The sequence below is a fragment of the Pleurodeles waltl genome, chromosome 9 (assembly GCF_031143425.1).
Source record: "Pleurodeles waltl isolate 20211129_DDA chromosome 9, aPleWal1.hap1.20221129, whole genome shotgun sequence".
In the NCBI taxonomy this organism is placed as follows: Eukaryota; Metazoa; Chordata; class Amphibia; order Caudata; family Salamandridae; genus Pleurodeles; species Pleurodeles waltl.
Genome location: NC_090448.1, coordinates 720,286,099 through 720,309,435, shown reverse-complemented (window position 1 = coordinate 720,309,435; position 23,337 = coordinate 720,286,099).

Here is a 23,337-nt window from a genome sequence, read left to right as displayed (position 1 = left end):
TAGGTGGTGCCTGCGTGCGTGTCGTGTGGTTATGGGTGATGTGATGTTGGGGGTCGGGGTGGGGGCCCTGCCACCTTTGGGGGGTGGCAGGGATGGTGGGGGGTGTAGGGGAGGGAGTCGGGGTGGGGGAGACCCCTATCAGTGCCAGGGAAGGAATTCCCTGGCACTGATAGTGCTTACCGCCATGGATTTCATGGCGGTTCAAACCGCTGGAAATCCACGGCGGTAAGCCGGGTCCAAATACTGCTGGCAGTATAGTGACGGCCGCCGGGCTGGAGACCCAGGTCTCCAGCCCAAATCAAATCAAATCAAATCAAATCATTAATATTTATAAAGCGCGCTACTCACCCGTGCGGGTCTCAAGGCGCTAGGGGAAAAAAGGGGGGGGGTTACTGCTGCTCGAAGAGCCAGGTTTTTAGGAGTCTCCGGAATGCGGAGTGGTCCTGGGTGGTCCTGAGGCTGGTGGGCAGGGAGTTCCAGGTCTTGGCTGCCAGGAAGGAGAAGGACCTCCCACCCGCCGTGGAGCGGCGGATACGAGGGACGGCAGCGAGCGCGAGGCCCGAGGAACGGAGGAGACGGGTGGGGGCGTAGAAGCTGAGGTGACGGTTGAGGTAATCCGGTCCCTTGTTGTGGAGGGCTTTGTGTGCGTGGGTGAGAAGTCGGAAGGTGATCCTTTTGCTGACTGGGAGCCAATGCAGGTGTCTCAGGTGTGCGGAGATGTGGCTGTTGCGGGGTACGTCGAGGATGAGGCGGGCCGAGGCGTTTTGAATACGTTGCAGGCGTTTTTGGAGCTTGGCGGTGGTCCCAGCATAGAGGGTGTTGCCGTAGTCCAGGCGGCTCGTGACGAGGGCGTGGGTCACGGTTTTTCTAGTGTCGGCGGGGATCCAGCGGAAGATCTTGCGGAGCATGCGGAGGGTGAGGAAGCAGGCGGAGGACACGGCGTTGACTTGCTTGGTCATGGTGAGAAGAGGGTCCAAGATGAAGCCGAGGTTGCGGGCGTGGTTTGCGGGGGTCGGTGCGGTGCCGAGGGCCGTGGGCCCCCAGGAGTCGTCCCAAGCGGACGGGGTGTTGCCACGCGGGCGGAACGGAAAACCGGCGGATGACCATGGCGGTAACTGCCATGCTCATAATTCCCCAAAGAAAGACCGCCAGCCTGTTGGCGGTCTTACGGCCGGTTTAACACCGACCGCCAGGTTTGTAATGACCCCCTAAGTGTTGCCTTTAAGCGGTGGTGGCAGAGTACCATTGCTCTAATTCTAGTTTTTTCTGTGAGTAAGGAGTGTGGTGCTTACTTGCACCACTTGTGTAAAGTTCAGCTTGTATAAGATACCCTGATCAGTGGCTGACATCCTGTGTACCTTTGGAGTGTGTGTTGTGTAAAGCATGCATGATAGCGTCCTCCATGTCGATGTGAGTGTAAAATTGCAAGGGAATTTATTTTGCATTGCCCTGGTTTTAAATGGCACAGGAAGGAGTCTATCATATCCTCCCCAGTTAGCGCAAGTGTATTACCTGCATTTCCTGTGTTGACAGATGTAAACCTACACAATGAAGTGTGGGAGGCTGAAGACATGGCTGACTTTAGACATTTTAAGATAACCTTTTTAGCAAGGGATTGCTGAATAGTCATTATTAAGGACTGTCATTTGGTTTAATGGTAGGATAATGAGGGTGAGTCTGCAAATTCTGTTTTTACATAGAGGGATGCTTCTACGCAGGGTCTTCCATTTTGTCTTCCCCAAGTGCTACTTCTTAAAGGCTAATGGCAGACTGATGCAGAGGTTTCACGTCATTGTGCTCATGCTTCAGGTACTCTTGCCGGGAGCCAGCATTATCACTACGTGCTGTGAGAGCCATGACGCTATGCCAAAGGTTGTATTTGTTATGCAGAAAAAAGATGTAAGGGAACAACCCCAAACCGGTTACTAGTCACCAAAAGTGGGATAAACGCCCTCTGTCAGGAAAATGTGTATAAATGTAGGAACCAATCTTTTCATCCTTGTTCAGGTTCCAAGTTAAAAACCGAGGAAGGGAGAGTTCCACCCACAGAGTATTATAAGAACTGCTGAGATTCAGGACTCGTATTTTGGACAGTCTCCCAGAGGTGAGGGATATCACCTGAAAACTGTAAATCTAGCTGAAAGAACTGACAGTTTGTCTGGGACCTGGGTGCCAGCACAGACAGCCTAGAAAAAGGAGAAGCATGTCTGACCTAGCAGGAACAGACTGCCCAAGGATAAGAAGCCCAGCATCCAAGCCTGGAAGGGCGGAGGCCCAGCACAGTGGATTGTTTTACAGGAACATAACCCTAGCTGACCTGAGCCAGCCTGAAGGTGTCTTGGCATCGATAGTGTTTCTACGCTTAAGCAGTGTGAGCTGAATCAGTTCACTGACTTCCCTCTCTCGCCCCAAATTAACTTATCCCAGCAACTGCCACCAAAGGAGGACAGCAGGCTTGTTCGGTCTGTACCTTCTGCACACTGGCACTTAGGATCCACACCAGGGACCAGCAGACAGAAGCCAACATCTGGGGATGCTAGGACCTGGCCAGCTGGAGCGGACTTCCACAGAGCTACTTCCCCTGCACTGGCCACTGAGCAAAGAGCAGGAAAAAGGGCTGCCATGCCATGTCGATGCATCAACAAGTGCATGTGTTCACCTGTGCAGCTGTGGCCCAATACTCATGCTTAAACCTAACATGGCCCTACATCTCCGGTACAAGTATCCCCCTAAACTGAGTATTAACTGTCAACTTCACTACAGATGTTTATAGGTCCCATACTGTAACAATAACTCAACTGAAACAGAGGTGTCTAGTAAACAAAATGCAGACTGACCTAAGGGTCACAAAAACCAATAACGTGGCTCTTCTGCACCTACAGTGAGCCTGCAATTGTGCTTTAATCTAGCCTACTGATTTCTGTGCAGATAACCCCCATAGCACTCATTGTATGCAGCATTGTGGTGAGTAACAATTTGTATTTGTAGTTTCTCGTTTTGGAGTGATCAAGTACCTGTTTCATAACTAAAAGGAATGCACTATGCTGGACAAAAAATATGGTGCATATTTGACTGTTTGAGCTTCAGTTTCCACACCCTATACTACCTCCCCGAGAAAACCTCAAACAGTTTGCCTTTGCTACCTGCCCTGTCTTGGCCCTTTTTGCAGAGCCGTAGTGCAGGAGGCTGGCCTGGTTTGTAGTGGGTACCTAAGGTACTTACATCTTATATCAGGTCCAGTTATCCCTTATTAGTGAAATGTAGGCAGTGTCTAGCAGATTAGGCTGTCTAGGGGTAGCTGTAGCAGAGCAGCCAAGGCTGAACTAGGAGACATGCACAGCTCTTGCAATACCACTATAGCCACACAGTACTTATACACATTAAAATACAATACTCAGTGTTACCAAAAATAAAGGTACTTTATTTTAGTGACACAAGGCCAAAAATATCTTAGCGGCAATACTCCTTCTGGAGGTAAGTATTATACACAATATATACATTAATAACCAAAATCAGATAGGTAAACAGTCATAGAATAGTGCAAACAGTGAAAAACACAATAGATTGCAATGGGCCTAGGGGCAACACAAACCATATACTAAAATAGTGGAATGCGAAGGTCGGCTGCCCCCTAGGCAAGTGTAGTGTGTAGAGGGGCGCTGGGAGTGTAAGAAAATACCAAAGGTAAGTAAAGTACCCCACCCCGGAGCCCAGGAAAGCAGGAGTAAAGTACGGCAAGTTTCCTCAGAACACACTACAAGCCGTGATGAAGAATTATGCAAGAAACAAGCAAGACTGCAAGCAACCAACGATGGATTCCTGGACCTGAAGACCTGTGGAGAGACGAGACCAAGTCCAGAAGTGGATGACGAGTCCAGGAAGAACAGGAGCCCCTGCCCACCTGGAAGAAGGTGCAAAAGTGGTTCTCCGGTTGGAAGAAAAGTACAGAAATGCACCAAAGAAGATAGCTGCAGGTTCCTGCTTGGTGCAAGAGATGTCCCACATCACGTTGTTGGATGCAGGCTGTTTGAGTCACTGGATTCCGCCAACAAGCTTTGGTTCACGCAAGAACGCGTTTTGCATCAAAGAGGAGCTGCCTGGACCCAGGTGGGACTTTGGGGTCTCAACTCAAACTGAAGAGACAGAAGGGGCTCTCAGCACTTCAGAGAGCCCTCAGAAGACCAGGCAGCACCCACAGGAGCCCCAGGACACAGGGACTAAGGAGTTGCAAAGTATGGTCGTTGCTGCACTACACAGAAGGATCCCATGCCGCCGGAAAACAACTCAGAGAGCTGTGTGTCGCAGGGTGGAGTGCTGGGGACCTGGGCTATGCTGTGCACAAAGAACTAATGGAAGAAGTGCACAGAAGCCCAAGGAGCTGCAGAAGACGCGATTCACAGGGGTACTGTCTGGCACAGGGAGGCAAGCTCTTACCTCCACCAAATTTGGACAGCTGGACTTTTGGACAGTCAGGGTCACTTCGGTTTACCACCTGTGTTCCAGGGATCACGCTCGTAGACAGGAGAGGAGTCCCAGAGTACCAGTCATCGTCACAGAGAGGTGCCTGCTGAAGCAGGGAAGTTACTCCGTCACTCCATGGGAGATTCCTTTGGTTCTTCTGGGGCAGGGCGAAGACAGGCAGTCCTCAGAGCATGCACAACCTAGAAACTGTTGCAGTTGCTGGCTGGAGCTGAAGTTGCAGGTCACAGTAGCCTTCCTGGATACTTTGTTGCAGTTACAGCAGTTTCTGGAGCAGTTTGCGGTTGATATGACGGTCAGAAGCTGAAGCAGAGGATGCAGAGGAGTCCTAGTGGAGTCTTGTAAACCGAATCCGAGGAAGCACCCAGAGGAGAGACCCTAAATAGCCCTGAGAGGGGGATAGGCTACCTACACAGGTATGAACCTATCAGGAGGAGTCTCTGACGTCACCTGCTGGCACTGGCCACTCAGATGCTCACAGAGGGTCCCCACACCTTGGAACCCAAGATGGCTCACACCAGGGACACTCTGGAGGAGCTCTGGGCACCACCCCTGGGGTCCTTTGTCCAGTTTTGCACCAGAGCAGGGACTGGGGGTCCCTGGACCGGTCTAGACTGGATTTTGCAAGGAGGGCACCGTTTGTGCCCTTCAAAGCATTTCCAGAGGCTCTGGGAGGATACCCCTCCCATGCCTGTAACACCTATTTCCAGTGGGAGAGGGTGTAACACTATAAAGAAAAAATTTATATACACAGTTCCATCACACAAATTGTGACCATAAATTGCAGATCCCTAGGAGTCAAAGTTCTTTGAAGCAAGAGCCCTCGCTCACCATTCAGTGACATGCTTCATCATAGGGCTCTGCTCCTCGTCAGGCCAGCACTGCAATGCCTGACGGGCCCCACAAGGGGGCTCTTTGCCGGAGATCTTTTGCAGATGTTAATAAGCCGGTCAAAAACGAGTACTGGATTGGTATGAAAAAAGAAGAAAAACAGTTAAAAATGACTAGAGGTACAATGTAGTTTAATTAGATGTTTGACCTCTGACATGATTAAAAGCATAGATCGGGGAGAAAATGGAACAATGTCTAAACTCTCCTAAAAAAATCAAGAAATGTTCTTGGTAGTCACTAAGTCTCACAATATAGAGGTTAGTGCAAGTAGACACAGGATCACCTGTACTACTCATGCATCTTGGTCAACATGTTTCTCGCTAGTAGTCAAAAATGATCTAGTGCGATTTTTCAGGACCGAAAACACCTACCTAATCCTTAAATACTTAATAGCCCATAATAGGGAGTATTTTGATTAAAAGGAACCTGGAAAGATGGGACAAAAGGCATAAATTAGAAATAAATACCAAAACATACATGATGTGCACTGTGTCAACATCAAAGCAATCGCACACTCGTGAAGACTCCCTCCGGTGATGTGCGCAGAAAGTTAGTGGCAAAAAAATTATATACAGTAAGGCACATATGCCTCAGTGCTTGCCCTCCATAATTTTAGAGGATGGGCCCCTTGGAAGAAGCACCAAGCTTGCGTTGTCCGACAGAGTCTAAGTATGTATAGATGTAGAAACAGGAATAAAATAGTTAACTAGTATCCATATTGTCAATAATCAGTACTGTAATGAGCATATAGTCAAAAGAGTCATGCATCCATCTGGAGTCCCATTGAATCTACATATAGGATACAAAATATCAGCCAAATGTAGGTGTTCAAATATCTGTAACACAAAAAAATACAGCATATATATGTATATGTATTCAACAATATAGTGGTTCGACGTGTGTGCTGCATAGCTCAAAATCAAATGTAGATGAAGAATATACGAAGAAATCAACACTTGTTACTCCCAAGTTAGTCCAAACTGTTCGTACAAATGACCAGAATGAAAAAGGCACAGGCATGTTCGCGCGATGTTGTGGCCCGTCTTCATGGCCAAACAAAAGCCAGTTATAATCAGCATTAGGGTAAAATCCCTTTACAGCGCAAAGACTAAAAAAAAACGCGTGGAAGCGCTGCCCTCAGCGTCATCTGCATTATTAACGAAAAAGCGATACTAGCTTTAAAGGGACGCAGGAACATTTTTAAAGCACAAGAGTATAACACGCTAAAAAGACCTGCCGGGTCCGAGTAGCAGGACCGGTAAAGGCATATATTGAAATCAACACTTGTTACTCCCAAGTTAGTCCAAACCTGTTCGTACAAATGACCAGAATGAAAAAGGCACATGCATGTTAGCGCGATGTTGTGGCCCGTCTTCATGGCCAAACAAAAGCCAGTTATAATCAGCATTCCGGTAAAATCCCTTTACAGCGCAGAGATTTAAAAAACCGCGTGGAAGCGCTGCCCTCAGCGTCATCTGCATTATTAACGAAAAAGTGATACTAGCTTTAAAGGGACGCGGGAATATGGGAAGCCGTTCATGTCAAAATTACAGCTCCCCATATTGGACACCTCCTGAAATGCATAGCGTGCTGCAAAATGAATATCACACACACCAGAATGAATGTACTATGTGTCAAAATAATTATGATATCTGGCAGAGTGAATCTGCATTGAACCAAAACAAATATGAAACCTGGCAGAATGAATATGCTACTTAGTGATTAATATGAATAACACCCACACCAAATTGAATAAGAAATATACTGAAATATATATAAATCATACTGAAATTAATATGGCCCTCACTGTAAACAATAAAGCAATCACTGAAAAGAATACAATCTTCACCAAAAAGAATGGGGCATTTCTTGAAATGATTGTCATATGCCAAGATAAATATGACATACATTGAAATTAATTTGGCAGATTGAAAATAATATAAAGTATTGAAATTAATATAATATATTCTGAAAAGAAAACAATACACATTGAAACTAATGCAATGTACATTGAAATAAACATTAAACATGTTGCAATGAATTTGAATTGTGTTGAAATGAATATTACAGAGATGGCAATGAATATGAGACACACAGAAATTAATAGGAGATGATTGAAAATGAATATGGCTTGTGTTGAAATTAAAGCAACCCCATTGAATTGAAGTTGACATGTCTTCCAATGAGTATGACCACATCTGAAATTCACATGAGATTTGTTAAAATGAATATGGCACGCCTTAAAATTAATATGACACATATTCAAACTAATATGATACATATTCAAATTAATATGATATATGCTAAAATAGATAAATTGCATCTTAAAATTAATGTCAATTGTTAATATGAATATGACATCCATTGAAATAAACTTAACATTGATTGAAAAGAATATAACTCATGTTAAAATGAATATGACCTACGTTGAAATGAATATGACCTTCATTGAAATGAATTTGACATGTTTTAAAATAGATACGAGTAACGTTAAAATGATCATGACATTTATCACAATGAATATGGCTTGCATTGAAAGTGATATGATATACCTTGACATGATTACAATATATGTTGCAATGGATATGATTCATATTAAAATTAAGATGTGTTAATATGAATGAAGCATACATTGAAAAAAATATGACATATGCTAAGATGAATATGACATGCATTGAAACAAATATGAGCTCCACCAAAATTAATTCAACATGTCTTAAACTGAATATGACCAATGCTGAAATTAAAATGAAACTTGTCAAAATGAATATGTTGTGCTTTGAAATTGATATGATACACAGCATAATAAATACTACATATATTGAAATTAATATGACCTATGTTGAACTGGATATGACCCGAGTTAAAATTATTATGACAGGTGTTAAGGTGAATATGACATCCATTGAAATAAATGACATTCATAGAAAGGAATATGACACATGTTAAGATGAATATGAGCCACTTCGAAATGAATATGACACCTGATGAAATTAATATGGCCCACATCAAATGTTATATGACATTCTGTAACATGAATATCACACTTTTTGAAATGAAAATGAAACTGTGAGATAAATAACATACTTTGAAATGAATTAGGCAAATATTGAAATGAACACAAGCCATGTTTAAATGAATATGGCTTGCTCTGAACTTATGTGGATTTGCTTTAAAATTAATATTACTCATTGAAATTAATTTTACATATTCTCATCATTACGAGTTTGGCGGTCTGTGCACCACCATGGCGGCAGGGTGACCGCCACCTGCTTGGTAGTCAGACCACAGTATTACGATGCTGGCAGTCCCATAGGGTAAGACTGCCGCAGTCCCGCCAGCACCACCAGGCAGCGCAGACCCCCGCAGTGGCGAGGCAGGCCAAAAAGGCCGAAGGAGCCGGTCTTTCGGATGGAAACATTATGAGGTTGCCTACCGCCAGTGTGACTGTGGCAGTCCAACCACCACATCCCAGCAGGTGGAAACGGAAACCATGAAGGAGGCAACTCACCTGCAAGCAGTGTTACATGACCTGTGCCGCCATGGAGCCCATCACACACACGGCCTGCTGCAGGTGCTGCTCATCGATGGACCCACACAGCACCCACATTGCAACACAATGGAAGGTCGATGGGATGCACAATAGGTTGTGAAACAAATTTCCAAAGCTCACAATGCAAACAATACCTGCATAATAGTGATGACGACATCAGGAGCATTCATGGACACATTTCACTTTGCACATGCCTCTAAAACAGCATTTGCATAAGAACTGACCCTTCATGTATCTCAGGAACAAACAATATTTGAGCCAAGTGATATGCCTAGCTGCCAAATGTGTAAGTGCAAGTCAAGAGAGCACAGGCAACGGCAACAGCATGGTCCAGACATCTAGATGGTGTAGCTGTAAGGTACACACATCCAAGTGGACACATGGTCAGTCAAATCCAAAGGAAGCTACCACAATTTAACACCCTTGTGTGGACAAACAAAACTCTAGCTCCCGCACATGAGACGAAAGTACGATCTATACCTGGGGACAAATCTACACCATACATGCTGACATTGGCCAACACAAGATTAAATACTTACCCTAGCAAGCATAACACAATGCAATGACACCCCAATTGGATCAACATCCACATATCCATACAGTGAACATCTACCCTTGTCTTGGGCGACCTACACTTCCCACAAAGTCAGATATTAAAAAAACAACAGCAAATGTGGTGGATGTGTCTGTGGGTGTTGTGGTGGTGTCTGGGGGTATGGTGACTGAGGTGTGTGGGGCTGTGGGTTGTGAGCTGTTGTAGGAGGCTGGCCTGGCTTGTAGTGGGTACCTTAGGCACTTACACCTTATACCAGGTCCAATTATCCCTTAATAGTGAAATGTAGTAGGGTTCTAGCAGCTTACGCTGATAGAGGTAGCTGTAGCAGAGCAGCTTAGGCTGAACTAGGAGACATGCAAAGCTCCTGCAATACCACTTATAGTTACACAGTACGTATACACAATAAAAGACAATACTCAGTGTTACCAAAAATAAAGGTACTTTATTTTAGTGACACAAGACCAAAATTATCTTAGAGGCAATACTCCTTCTGGAGGTAAATATTATACACAATATATACACTAGACACCAAAATCAGGTAAGTAAATAGTCATAGGATAGTACAAACAATAGGAAATACCATAGAATGCATTAGGAAGAGATAGGCCTTAGGGCAACACAAACCATATACTAAGAAAGTGGAATGCGAATCACAAATTCCCCCCTAGGCAAGTGTAGTGTGTAGAGGGGCACTGGGAGTGTAAGAAAACCACAAAGGTTGGTAAAATACCCCACCCCAGAGCCCAGGAAAGTAGGAGTAAAGTACTGCAAGTTTCCTTAGGACACACTAAAAGTCGTGAATAGAGTTATTGCAAGAAACAAGCAAGACTGCAAGCAACAAATTGTGGATTCCTGGACCTGAAGACCTGTAAAGAGAGGAGACCAAGTCCAGAAGTCGCAGAAGATTCCAGGAAGGACAGGAGCCCCTGCCAACCTAGAAGATGGTGCAAAAGAGGATTCTCCAGTTGGAAGAAGTCTGCAGAAGAGCACCAAAGAAGATGGCTGTGAGTTCCTGCATGATGCAAAGGGTGTCCCACATGGAGATGTTGGATGCAGGCGAGTTGTAGCACTGGATTAGTCCATCAAGCGTTGGTTCAAGCAATGTCGCAGATTGTGTCAAAATGGTGCTGCCTAGACCCAGGAGGGACCTGGGGGCCTCAACTCAGACTGAGGAGGCAGAGGGGGCTCCCAACACTTGAGGGAACCCACAGATGATCAGGCAGCGCCCACAGAGGTCCCAGTACACGGGGACAAAGAAGGTACAAATTCCGGTTGCAGCAGCACTACAAAAGAAGGTCCCACGCCGCCAGAGAACAACTCAGCGAGTTGAGCATCACAGGATAGAGTGCTGGGGACCTGGGCCAGGCTGTGCATGAAGTATTCTTGCAAATAGTGCACAGAGGCCTCAGGAGGTGAAGATGACCTGGTGCACAGGGGTACTGTCGCAAATGGGGAAGGCAAGCTCTTACCTCCTCCAAATTTAGACTGCTGGACCTTAGGACAGTCTGTGTCAAAGGGGTCCACCACCTGTGTTCCAAGGAGCACGCTCGTCATCAGGAGAGGAGTCCCAGAGAACCTGTCATCGTCTTAGAGGGTGCCTGCTGGAGCAGGGAAGTGACTCTGTCACTCCACAGGAGATTCCTTTGGTCCTTCTGGTGCAGGGTGAAGACAGGGAGTCCCCAGAGTGTGCACACCATGGAAACTGTTGTAGTTGCTGGCTGGAGCTGAAGTTGTAGAGTCGAAGTAGCCTTTCTGGATACTTTGTTGCAGTTACAGCGGTTATGGAGCAGTCTGCGGTTGATCCGAGGTCAGAGGATGAAGCAGGAGTTGCAGAAGATTCCTGGTGGAAACTTGCAAGCCAAATCTGAAGAGGAACCCACAAGAGAGACCCTAAGTAGCCCTGAGAGGGGCACTGGCCACTCAGAGATCTCCAGAGTGTCCCCACATCTTGGAAAACAAGATGGCTAACTCAAGGGACACAATGCAGGAGCTCTGGGCACCACCCCTGGAGTGGTGATTGACAGGGGAGTGGTCACTCCCCTTCCCATTGTCCAGTTTCGCGCCAGAGCAGGGACAGGGGGTCTCTGAACCGGTGTAGACTGGTTTATGCAAGGAAGGCCCATCTGTGCCCTGTAAAACATTTCCAGAGGCTCTGGAATGCTACCCCTCCCAGGCCTGTAACACCTATTTCCAAAGGAAGAGGGCGTAACACCCTCCTCCCAAAGGAAATGCTCTGTTCTGCCTTCCTGGGACTGGGCTTCTCAGACCCCAGGAGGACAGAGCCCTGTCTGTGAGGTGGCAGCAGGTGTAGCTGCAGTGCAAGCCTCAGAGAACTGGTTTGGCAGTACTGGGGGTCCATGGATGCATACCAGATTTGGAATGGGGGGGCAATTCCATGATCCCAGACACCTTACATGGCCATATTTGGAGTTACCATTGTGAAGCTACATATAGGTATTGACCTATATGTAGTGCACGTGTATAATGGTGGCCCCGCACTCACGAAGTCTGAGGATTTGGCCCTGGACTGTGTGGGGACACCTTTGCTGGTGCAAGGGTGCCCTCACACTTAGTAACTTTGCACCTAGCCTTCAGTAAATGAAGGTTAGAAGTATAGGTGACTTATAAGTTACTTAAGTGCAGTGAAAATGGCTGTGAAATAGTGTGTGCACTATTTCATTCAGGCTGCAGTGGCAGTCGTGTGAAATGCTTTGTCTGAGCTCCTTATGGGTGGTAAGAGAAATGCTGCTGCCCATAAGGATTTCCTGGAACCCCAATGCCCTGGGGATCTAGGAACCATAAACTAGGGACTTTTAAGGGGGGGGTCCAGTGTGCCAATTGGAATTGGCGTATGAAGTCACTAAACTATAGTGACTAATTTGGAAGCAGAGAGAGCATAAGCACTGAAGTTCTGGTTAGCAGTGACACACAAGCACTACTGACAACACACACAGTAGGCCACAAACTATGGGCACTGGGGTCCTAGCTAGCAGGATCTCAGTGAGACAGTAAAAACACACTGACATACACTCACAAACAAGCCAAAAGTGGAGGTAACCATGCTACAAAGAGGCTACTTTCTTACAGGTGTTGTCTGGGTATATAGTGGGTGTGATGGATGTGTCACTGGGTGTTGTGGTGGTGTCTGTGGGAGTGGTGGATGTGGTGTGTGGGTCAGTGGGAGTGTCTGTTGAAATGGTGGCTGATGTGGTGTCTGTGGGTGAATGTTGAGTGCCTGCATGCCGGTGTGCCTGGTAGAGTTTGTGTCGCTGTGTTCTGCTTGTGTGTTGAGGTTGGTGCATACGGATGTGTCTGTGTGCTTATGACAAGTAGGGGAATAGGGAATTTGGATAGGGAAGAGAGAGGATGTAGGAGGGAGGATTGGGGATAGATTGCTGTCATCGTTGAGGAGGCCAGAGCCTGAAAAGATTTCTGTAGGCCAGACACCATCGAAATCATAAACACCATACACACTGGCTCTCCATATGACCCCTGCACTCACCACATCCTCAACAAAGCAAGCTCCGTCATCGCACCCCAACTACGGAAGATCATCAACAGCTCCTTCGAGTCTGCCACCTTCCTGGAGAGCTGGAAACACGCCGAGATCAACTCCCTCCTCAAAAAATCCAAGGCGGACCGAAAAGACCTCAAGAACTTCCAGCCTATCGCCCTGCTCCCCTTCCTGGCAAAATTGATAGAGAAGGCTGTCAACAGACAACTAACCCGCTTCCTCGAGGAAAACTACACCCTGGAACCTTCCCAATCTGGATTCCGCAGCAACCACAGTACCGAAATCGCCCTCATCGCAGCCACCGACGACATCAGAACCATACTGGACAAAGGCGAAACCGCTGCCCTCATCCTCCTGGACCTCTCGGCTGCGTTCAACACCATCTGCCACCACACCCTACGCTCACGCCTAAGCAATGCAGGAATCCGTGACAGAGACCTGGACTGGGTCACCTCCTTTCTCACCGGCAGAACCCAGACAGTCCGCCTCCCCCATTCTGCTCAGAGGCCACCAAAATCATCTGCGCCGTACCCCAGGGTTTGTCCCTCAGCCCGACCCTCTTCAACGTCTACATGGCCCTGCTTGCTAACATCACCCGATCCCACAACCTCAACATCATCTCATACGCCGACGACACCCAGCTGATCCTATCCCTCACCAAGGACTCTGCCAAGACCAACCTCCATGAAGGAATGAAGGCCATCGCTGAATGGATGCCTCAAACTCAATTCCGACAAGACGGAAGTCCTCATCTTCGGCTCCACCCCCTCCATATGGGATGACTCCTGTTGCCCTGCCACTCTCAGAGCCGCTCCGACTCCCACCAACAACGCACGCAACCCAGGATTCATCTTGGACTCCCCATTATCCATGACCCAACAAGTCAACGCCAACTCCTCCTCCTGCTTCAACACCCTCTGCATGTTCAGAAAGATCTACAAATGGATACCCACCGAAACCAGAAGAACAGCTACCCAAGCCCTCGTAAGCAGCAAACTGGACTACGTCAATGCCCTCTACGCAGGAACCACGGCCAAACTCCAGAAGAGGCTGCACTGCATCCAGAACGCCTCTGCACACCTCATCTTGGACATCCCCTGCCTCTGCCACGTCACAGACCACCTGAGAAACCTGCACTGGCTCTCAGTCAACAAAAGAATCACCTTCAAACTCCTCACCCACGCTCACAAAGCACTGCACAACACCGGACCAGAATACCTCAACAGACGGCTCTCCTTCTACACCCCGACCCAGCATCTCCGCTCCGCCAACCTCGCCCGCGCAAGCGTCCCACGTGTCCGCAGAACTACAACCAGCGGTAGATCATTCTCGCACCTCGCCATCAAACGTGGAACACTCTTCCGACCCACCTGCGCCAGACCAAAGACCTCCTTACCTTCAGGAAACTTCTCAAGACCTGGCTGTTTGAGCAGTAGGAACACACCCCCTTTCTCCCCCCTCCTCAGCGCCTTGAGACCCTCATGGGTGAGTAGTGCGCTTTACAAATTCCTGATTGATTGATTGATTGACATGTCACTATGAATGTCTTCCAGGAAAGCATTTGTCTGAAGTTGGCTTATCAACCCCTGCATGGTATTCACAAAGGCAGTCTGCCCCACAGAAGGCTATTGACCTTCTGATACTCTTCAGGAGGTCAATAGCCTTCAGCATTTTGGATTCATCTGCAGACTAACCCACTACCCTGCTCAAGGCCTACAATGGGCAAGGAAAGTATCTACCCTGTGCATGTGTGGACATGTGGCCTAGCAACTGCAGATTCATGTCACTTCAGAGTAGGTTTCGGTGGTATGTACCTGTACCACAAAACACTCCTTTAAACATATGTTTGTAACCTACAAAGAGAACAACTCGGCGAGTTGAGCGTCACAGGATGGAGTGCTGGGGACCTGGGCCAGGCTGTGCACAAAGGAGTTCTACAAATAGTGCACAGAGGCCTCAGGAGGTGAAGAAGATGCAGTACACAGGGGTATCATCACTCTCAGGGAAGGAAAGGTCCTACCTCCTCCAAATTGCGTCAGCAGGACCTCAGGATAGCCTATGTCGATGGGGTCCACCCTCTGTGTCCTTAGGAGCACGCTCATCGCTGTGAGAGGAGTCCAAGGGTACCTGTCGTCGTCTTGGAAGGTGCCTGCGTGAGCAGGGGAGTGACTCTGTCATCCCACAGGAGATTCCTTCGATCCTTTTGGTGCAGGATGAAGACACGAAGTCCCCAGAGCGTGCACACTGTGGAAACTGTTGCAGTTGCTGGCTGGAGCTGAAGTTGCAGAAGAAAAGTATCCCTTGTGGATACTTTGTTGCTGTTACAGCGGTTCCTGGAGCAGGTCTGAGGTCAGAGGGTGAAGTAGTAGTTGTATAGGATTGCTGAAGAAAACTTGCAAGCAGAATCTGAAGAGAACCCACAGGAGAAACCATAAATAGCCCTGAGAGGGGGATTGGCTACCTCATCAGGTAAGGACCTATCAGGAGGAGCCTCTGACGTCACCTGCTGGCACTGGATACTCAGAGCCCTCCAGGGTGCCCCCACACCTTGCAAAGCAAGATGGCTGAAGTCTGGGACACACTGGAGGAGCTCTGGGCACCACCCCTGGGGTGGTGATGGACAGGGGAGTGGCCACTCCCCTTTCCTTTGTCCAGTTTTGTGCCAGAGCAGGGGACAAGGGGTCCCTGAACCAGTGTAGACTGGTTTATGCAAGGAGGGCACCATCTGTGCCCTTTAAAGCATTACCAGAGGCCTGGGGAGGCTACCCCTCCCCAGCCTGTAACACCTATTTCCAAAGGAAGAGGGTGTAACACCATGCTCTCAGAGGAAATGCTTTGTTCTGCCTTCCTGGGACTGAGCTGCTCAGATCCCAGGAGGGCAGAACCCTGTCTGTGAGGTGGCAGCAGCTGTAGCTGTAGTGCAAGCCTCAGATAGCTGGTTTGGCAGTACTGGGGGTCCATGCTGGAGCCCCCAGGATGCATGGAATTGGCTCCCCAATATCAGATTTGAAATGGAGGACAATTCCATGATCTTAGACATGTTACATGGCCTTATTCGGAATTAACATTGTGAAGCTACATATAGGTATTGAACTTTATGTAGTGCACGTGTGTAATGGCATGCCCCGCACTCACAAAGTCCCAGGAAATGGCCCTGAACTATGTGGCGGCACCTTTGCTAGTGCAAGGGTGCCCTCACACTTAGTAACTTTGCACCTAACCTTCAGCAAGTGAAGGTTAGACATATAGGTGATTTATAAGTTACTTAAGTGCAGTGAAAATGGCTGTGAAATAGTATGTGCACTATTTCACGCAGGCTGCAGTGGCAGGCCTGTGCAAGGATTTGTCTGAGCTCCCTATGGGGGGCAAAAGAAATGCTGCAGCCCGTATGGATCTCCGGGAGCCCCAATGCCCTGGGTACCTAGGTACCATATACTGGGGACTTATAAGGGGGGTCCATTGTGCCAATTGAAATTGGTAAATGAAGTCACTAGCCTACAGTGACAAAGTTAAAAGCAGAGAGAGCATAAGCACTGGGGTTCTGATTAGCAGAGCCTCAGTGACACAGTCAAGCACTATACAGAAACACACATTAGGCCATAAACTATGAGCACTAGGGTCCTGCAGGATCCCAGTGAGACAGGCAAAAACATACTGACATACAGGTAAAAAGGGGGTAACATGCAAAGGAAGATGGTACTTTCCTACAGCAGTATTTCATTATCAGGACATGTGAAATACCCCAGTATATGTCCTACCTTTTAAATACACTGCACCCTGCCCATGGGGCTGCCTTGGGCCTACCTTAGGGGTACCTTACGTGTGGTAAAAGGGAAGGTTTGGGCCTGGCAAGTGGGTGCACTTGCCAGGTTGAAATGGCAGTTTAAAACTACACACACAGACACGGCAGTAGCCGGTCTGAAACATGTTTACAGGGCTACTCATGTGGGTGGCACGATCAGTAGCATTTGATTTACAGGTCCTGGGCACACATGTTGCACTATACCAGGGACTTATGGGTAAAACAACTATGCCAATCATGGATAAACCAATCATCAGGTCAATATAGACAGAGAGCACTTGCACTTTAGCACTGGTCAGCAGTGGTAAGGTGCTCAGAGTCCAAAAGCCGACAAAAACTAAATGTAGCACATAGTAGAAAACATATATTTATTTTAGTTAATTAATTTGTGTTCATATCATATCCTTTCAGAATATGTAATATTAATTTCAATATATATTGTTAATTTTAAAGCAACAATTCAAGGCAAGCCATATTTAAACAGTGACCATTTTAATTTACCCATGGCTTGTGTTCATTTCGATATGTGCTTTATTCATTTCAAAGCATGCTATATTTATCTCATATAGGGCCAGATGTATGAAACTTTTTTGCACTCGCAAATGGTGCGAATCGCAAAATTCAGGCGTTTGCAAGTGCAAAAAAGTGGTCTGCGATGCATGAAAGGCATTCACAGACCAAAAATAAGAAATCGCAAAAAAAATTGTTTTTTTGCGTTGCAACCTGGTTTTGCGAGTCGCAATTTGCGATTCGTTATTTCCAGTAGGAAATTGTGAGGCGCAAATTGTGACTCGCAAAATCCAAGTTGCAAAGAGATGCATCAAAAAATCGCAAATTGCGATTTTTCGCAGAATGGCATTTTGCACATGCAAAATACCACAAACTGAAACCAGGTGGTAACCAGGTGCAACCTATATAAAGAGGCCCAGAATGCCTCAGACTCTTTTCAACAATGGCTGCACTCTACGTCATGGCGAGGAGGATGAGGATCTTAGCAGGTTTGAGGAGACGGAGGAGGAGACAGGAGCGCATTTTCAGAGTGCGCATTACACTTTTTAACCTGACAGAGGAGGAAATATATGAGAGATATAGGTTGAACTCAGCCATGATACTTGGGGGCATATTTATACTCCGTTTGCGCCGAATTTGCATCGTTTTTTTCGACGCAAATTCGACGCAAAACTAACTCCATATTTATACTTTGGCATTAGACGCGTCTAGCGCCAAAGTTCATGGAGTTAGCGTCATTTTTTTGCGTGAACACCTTCCTTGCGTTAATGATATGCAAGGTAGGCGTTCCCGTCTTAAAAAATGACTCCCAGGCATGTGCGTGGTATTTATACTCACGGGCAAAAATCACGCCCGGGAGTGGGCGGGGCAAAAAACCCTGCATTTGCGCCTCTTTTTAACGCCTGGGTCAGGGCAGGCGTTAAGGGACCTGTGGGCTCAGAATGAGCCCAGAGGTGCCCTCCCCTGCCCCCAGGGACACCCCCTGCCACCCTTGCCCACCCCAGGAGGACACCCAAGGATGGAGGGACCCATCCCAGGGAAGAAAAGGTAAGTTGTGGTAAGTATTTTTTTAAATATTTTTTTGTGGCATAGGGGGGCCTGATTTGTGCCCCCCTACATGCCACTATGCCCAATGACCATGCCCAGGGGACATAAGTCACCTGGGCATGGCCATTGGGCAAGGGGGCATGACTCCTGTCTTTGCTAAGACAGGAGTCATGTTAATGGCGTCTGGGCGCCCAAAAAAAATGGCGCAAATCGGGTTAAGACTGACTTGCCCCATTTTGGGACGCCCAAACACCATTTTTCCCAACACCGGCGCTGCCTGGTGTACGTCGCTTTTTTTCACGCACACCTGGCAGCGCCGGTCGGCTAACGCCGGCTAACGCCATTCAATAAATACGGTGCCCGCATGGCGCTTCAGAATGGCGTTAGCCGGCGCTAATTTTTTTGGCGCAAAACTGCATTAGCGCAGTTTTGCGTCAAAAAGTATAAATATGGCCCTTGATCTGATAGCTGAGCTACAACCCATACTGCAGCGCAGAACACTAAGGACTCACAGCATACCCACCCATGTGCAGGTATTATGCTCCCTCCACCTACTTGCCTCAGGGAGCTATCAAGAGGTCATAGCAGCAGCTGGAGGGGTCTCACAGAGTACCCTCTCTAGAATTTTCAATGCATTTATCAACGCCGTGCTGAGCAAACTACACCAGTACATCAGATTCTTCCACACCCCACAGGAAATACAGCAGACAAAAATTTAATTTTACCAGATAGCACAGTTCCCCCACGACCTAGGTGCCATAGATGGGACACATGTGGCAATCTGTCCACCATCTGCCACAGAGTATGTGTACCGCAACAGGAAATACCAACATTTAATGAATATACAGGTGATATGCAATGCCTCCTACATCATTACTGATCTCGTGGCCAGGTACCCAGGGAGCACACATGATTCATACATCTTTCGCCACAGCGGGATTCACACATCACTGCTAGCTGGGGAGTTGGGTGAAGGATATCTACTAGGCATTGTCCATCTATACAATGGCGCATTGATGGCGTGCTGATATCAGATGGCCCACTTCTTATCATATCCTCTGTCCTTTCCAGGAGACAGTGCTTACGCAGTGCCCACCTACATGATGACGCCCTACCTCAATCCTGCAACACCAGCTGAACGGAGATACAATGCAGCACACAGGGCAACCCGCAATGTGGTGGAGCGCGCATTTGGACTGCTGAAGAGTCGCTTCCGGTGCCTCCACAAAAGTGGAGGGGCACTACAGTACAGTCCAGAGACGACATGTAGAATAGTGGCTACTTGTGCAATCTTGCACAATATAGCTACCACCAGGGGCATCCCTGTGGAAATATCTGATTCTGAATCAGATGAGGATGATGATTCCATACCACCCTGTAGGAAAGTGCCGCCTTCTCGACTGTTTTCCTGGTGGTGCATGCTGTGGGGGTAGTCTGCCTCCTCTCTGCACTAGAAGCTCCGAAGAAATCTCCCGTGGGTCGACTGAATCGTCCTCCTGCAACCGCAGGCACCAAAGAACTGCATCACCAGTCCCCTGGGTCTCCTCTCAGCACGACGAGCGAGGTCCCTTGAACCCAGCAACTCTGTCCAAGTGACTCCCACAGTCCAGTGACTCTTCCGTCCAAGTTTGGTGGAGGTAAGTCCTTGCCTCCCCACGCCAGACTGCATTGCTGGGAACGGCGTCTTTTGCAGCTGCTCCGGCTCCTGTGCACTTTTCCAGGATTTCCTTTGTGCACAGCCAAGCCTGGGTCCACGGCACTCTAACCTGCATTGCACGACCTCCTGAGTTGTCCTCCGGCGGCGTGGTACTCTCTTGTGCAACTTCGGGTGAGCACTGTTTCACTCCTCTTTGTAGTGCCTGTTCCGGCACTTCTCCGGGTGCTGCTTGCTTCTGAGAGGGTCCCTTATCTTTCTGGATGCCCCCTCTGTCCCCTCACGCAATTGGTGACATCCTGGTCCCTCCTGGGCCACAGCAGCATCCAAAAACCCTAACCGCACAATTTGCAGCTAGCAAGGCTTGTTTGCGGTCTTTCTTCAGGAAAACACTTCTGCACGACTCCTCACGAGGTGGGACATCCATCCTCCAAAGGGGAAGGTTCTAGCCCTTGTCGTTCTTGCAGAATCCTCAGCTTCTACTGCCTAGTAGCAGCTTCTTTGCACCCACAGCTGGCATTTCCTGGGCATCTGCCCACTCCCGACTTGATCGTGACTTTTGGACTTGGTCCCCTTGTTCCACAGGTACTCTCGTCTGGAAATACATTGTTGTTGCATTGCTGGTGTTGGTCTTTCCTGCAGAATTCCCCTATCACGACTTCTGTGCTCTTTGGGGAACTTTAGTGCACTTTGCACTCACTTTTCAGGGTCTTGGGGTGGGCTATTTTTCTAACCCTCACTGTTTTCTTACAGTCCCAGTGACCCTCTACAAGGTCACATAGGTTTGGGGTCCATTCGTGGTTCGCATTCCACTTTTGGAGTATATGGTTTGTGTTGCCCCTATCCCTATGTGCCCCCATTGCATTCTATTGTGACTATACATTGTTTGCACTGTTTTCTATTGCTATTACTGCATATTTTGGTATTGTGTACATATATCTTGTGTATATTTGCTATCCTCATATTGAGGGTACTCACTGAGATACTTTGGCATATTGTCATAAAAATAAAGTACCTTTATTTTTAGTATATCTGTGTATTGTGTTTTCTTATGAAATTGTGCAAGTGACACTAGTGGTACTGTAGGAGCTTCACTCGTCTCCTAGTTCAGCCTAAGCTGCTCTGCTAAGCTACCATTATCTATCAGCCTAAGCTGCTAGACACCCTATACACTAATAAGGGATACCTGGGCCTGGTGCAAGGTGTAAGTACCCCTTGGTACTCACTACTAGCCAGTCCAGCCTCCTACATTGCAGCCAGCAGACAGGACCAGTGCAGCAGAGGGAAGGCAAAGGCGTGCTGACATCACACACAACCATTTTAGATGTAGTATAAATGACACAAATCCTCTGACAACTGTACCTGTAGTGAAATAAATTTATTACCTTAAGTCAGGTAATGTTCGTGTGAGGAATAACAAAAAAAGGTTAAGTGAGAAACTCAAAACAATGAAGGACCTGAGTAATGCACTATTACTTCATTGTGAAAACATAAGTCCACTGGCAGCCAGAGTAATTTTTGTGGCTACGCACACCACTCGGGTGCCCAGTTACATCACTGGCACCTCTATTGTCAGCCTCGGTGGCAGTGCTGTGCCTGGCACTGCGCCGTCTGGTGTCCAATGCTGGTACAGCTACACTGCTGAGGCTGGAACTGTCCTGCGTAGCCACTGCACGACGGGCAATCAGTGGAGTTGAATTTGCCACCCTGTTAGACGAACGACAGAAGCTGCCAAACATGTTCCTAAATCTGCACTCCTGTCTGCGCTGGCTCACCCTCTCATGGCGCAGCTCCTGGCAGAGTTCACGGACAGCATTTGTGAGGTCTCTGGTGTCCTGTGATGCCTGCACCTGTCCCTCACGCAGCTGTACTCTGTTGTTATTGAGGGAGTCAAGTTGGCGATGTAGGCCAACCATGTTGCGGTTATGTTTGCGCAAGTTCTTTTATAATCCAAGGATCCTCTTATTTTGTAGGCGCTGCTGCTGCAACACTGCAGCTTCCAGCCCAGCAAAGAAGGAGGGACCCTCACCTGCCTCATGCTGCTGTGCCCCGGAATCTGTTGCCATCCTGCGTGGTGCTGTGGTCTGCTGACACCTGACCTCCTGCATCTGCCTGCGCCTGCCTGTTGCTGAGGGGGAAATGGGCCCTTCGTGCTGCTCATCTTAGTCGTTGCTGAGCCCTGGCAGTGCCCTAGGCCTGCGTCGGACAGTCGCAATGTTGAGGGACCCACTTGTGTTCGGCCAGATGGGTGACATTTACGGTCAGGCAATGGTAATAAAGGTACACGTACTTCTCTACACTGTGTTGTGTGTGTTGTGTTCCTCTGGGTGTCACGCTACTTAAATACATTGTATGTGCTACTTTTAGCTCTGGGTTGTGGACTGCCACTCCCATAATACATTGTTGTGCTGCTTCTAAGATGTGGACTGGACTACTTCTCACAATGTTTTACATTACTTGCTAATTCCTAAGGGGCTTTTGTGCATACACATATGGGGTTACAAATCAATATTGCACTTACCTTGGCTGGTACTTGGTGTGCCGGAGGTGTCGATCTCTGTGACCCCTGTCACAGCTTCAGGGAGGAGTGTGGACTCGACTAGGTCCTCCAATGGTGTGGATGGTGCCTCTGTGGGTGGACCGCCTCCTGTGCCCCTGGCCTCCTGCAGTCTCCTTGCCACCCTCTCCTTTGCACGGGACCACAGGTCATACCACCTCTTCTTGATTTCTTCAACGGAGCGCTGTGCCACTCCAATTGCGCAGATTTTTGATTGTATATCTGCCCATAGTCTCCTTTTCTCACTCTCAGGCACCTGGAGTGAGCTTTTTCCAAAAAGGCGGTCATGGCTCCTGACCACCTCCTCAGTCAGCACCTCAAGCTCCTGCTCGCTGAAATTTAGCTTGCGCTTTCTTTCTCCCTTCTCCTGTGCTTGGCCTGGGGTGTCCATCCTTGCTCAGGTGTGCTGGCTCCTTCTGAGTGCTGCTCTGTGTGGCTGGGCTGCTCTCTTTCAGGATGCTGGTTTGGGTGTGGCACCTGAAACTGCCTGGGATGACTCATTTCCTGCTTGTGATGTCATCAGGCTCCTCTAGGTGTGCTTTCTCGAAAATTCTCGCAATTTGCGATTTTTTTTACCGAATCGCAAAAAAAAAATCACAATTTGCGAAAATGCAAATTACGATTTGGTAAATGGGCCTCGCAAACCACAAATAGCGATTTTTAAGAAATCGCTAATTCCGAATCGCAATTTTGTTACATGGCCAATTGCAACTTGTAAATAGCGATTTCTTAAAAATCACTATTTGCAATTCGCAAGGCCATTTTTTCATACAT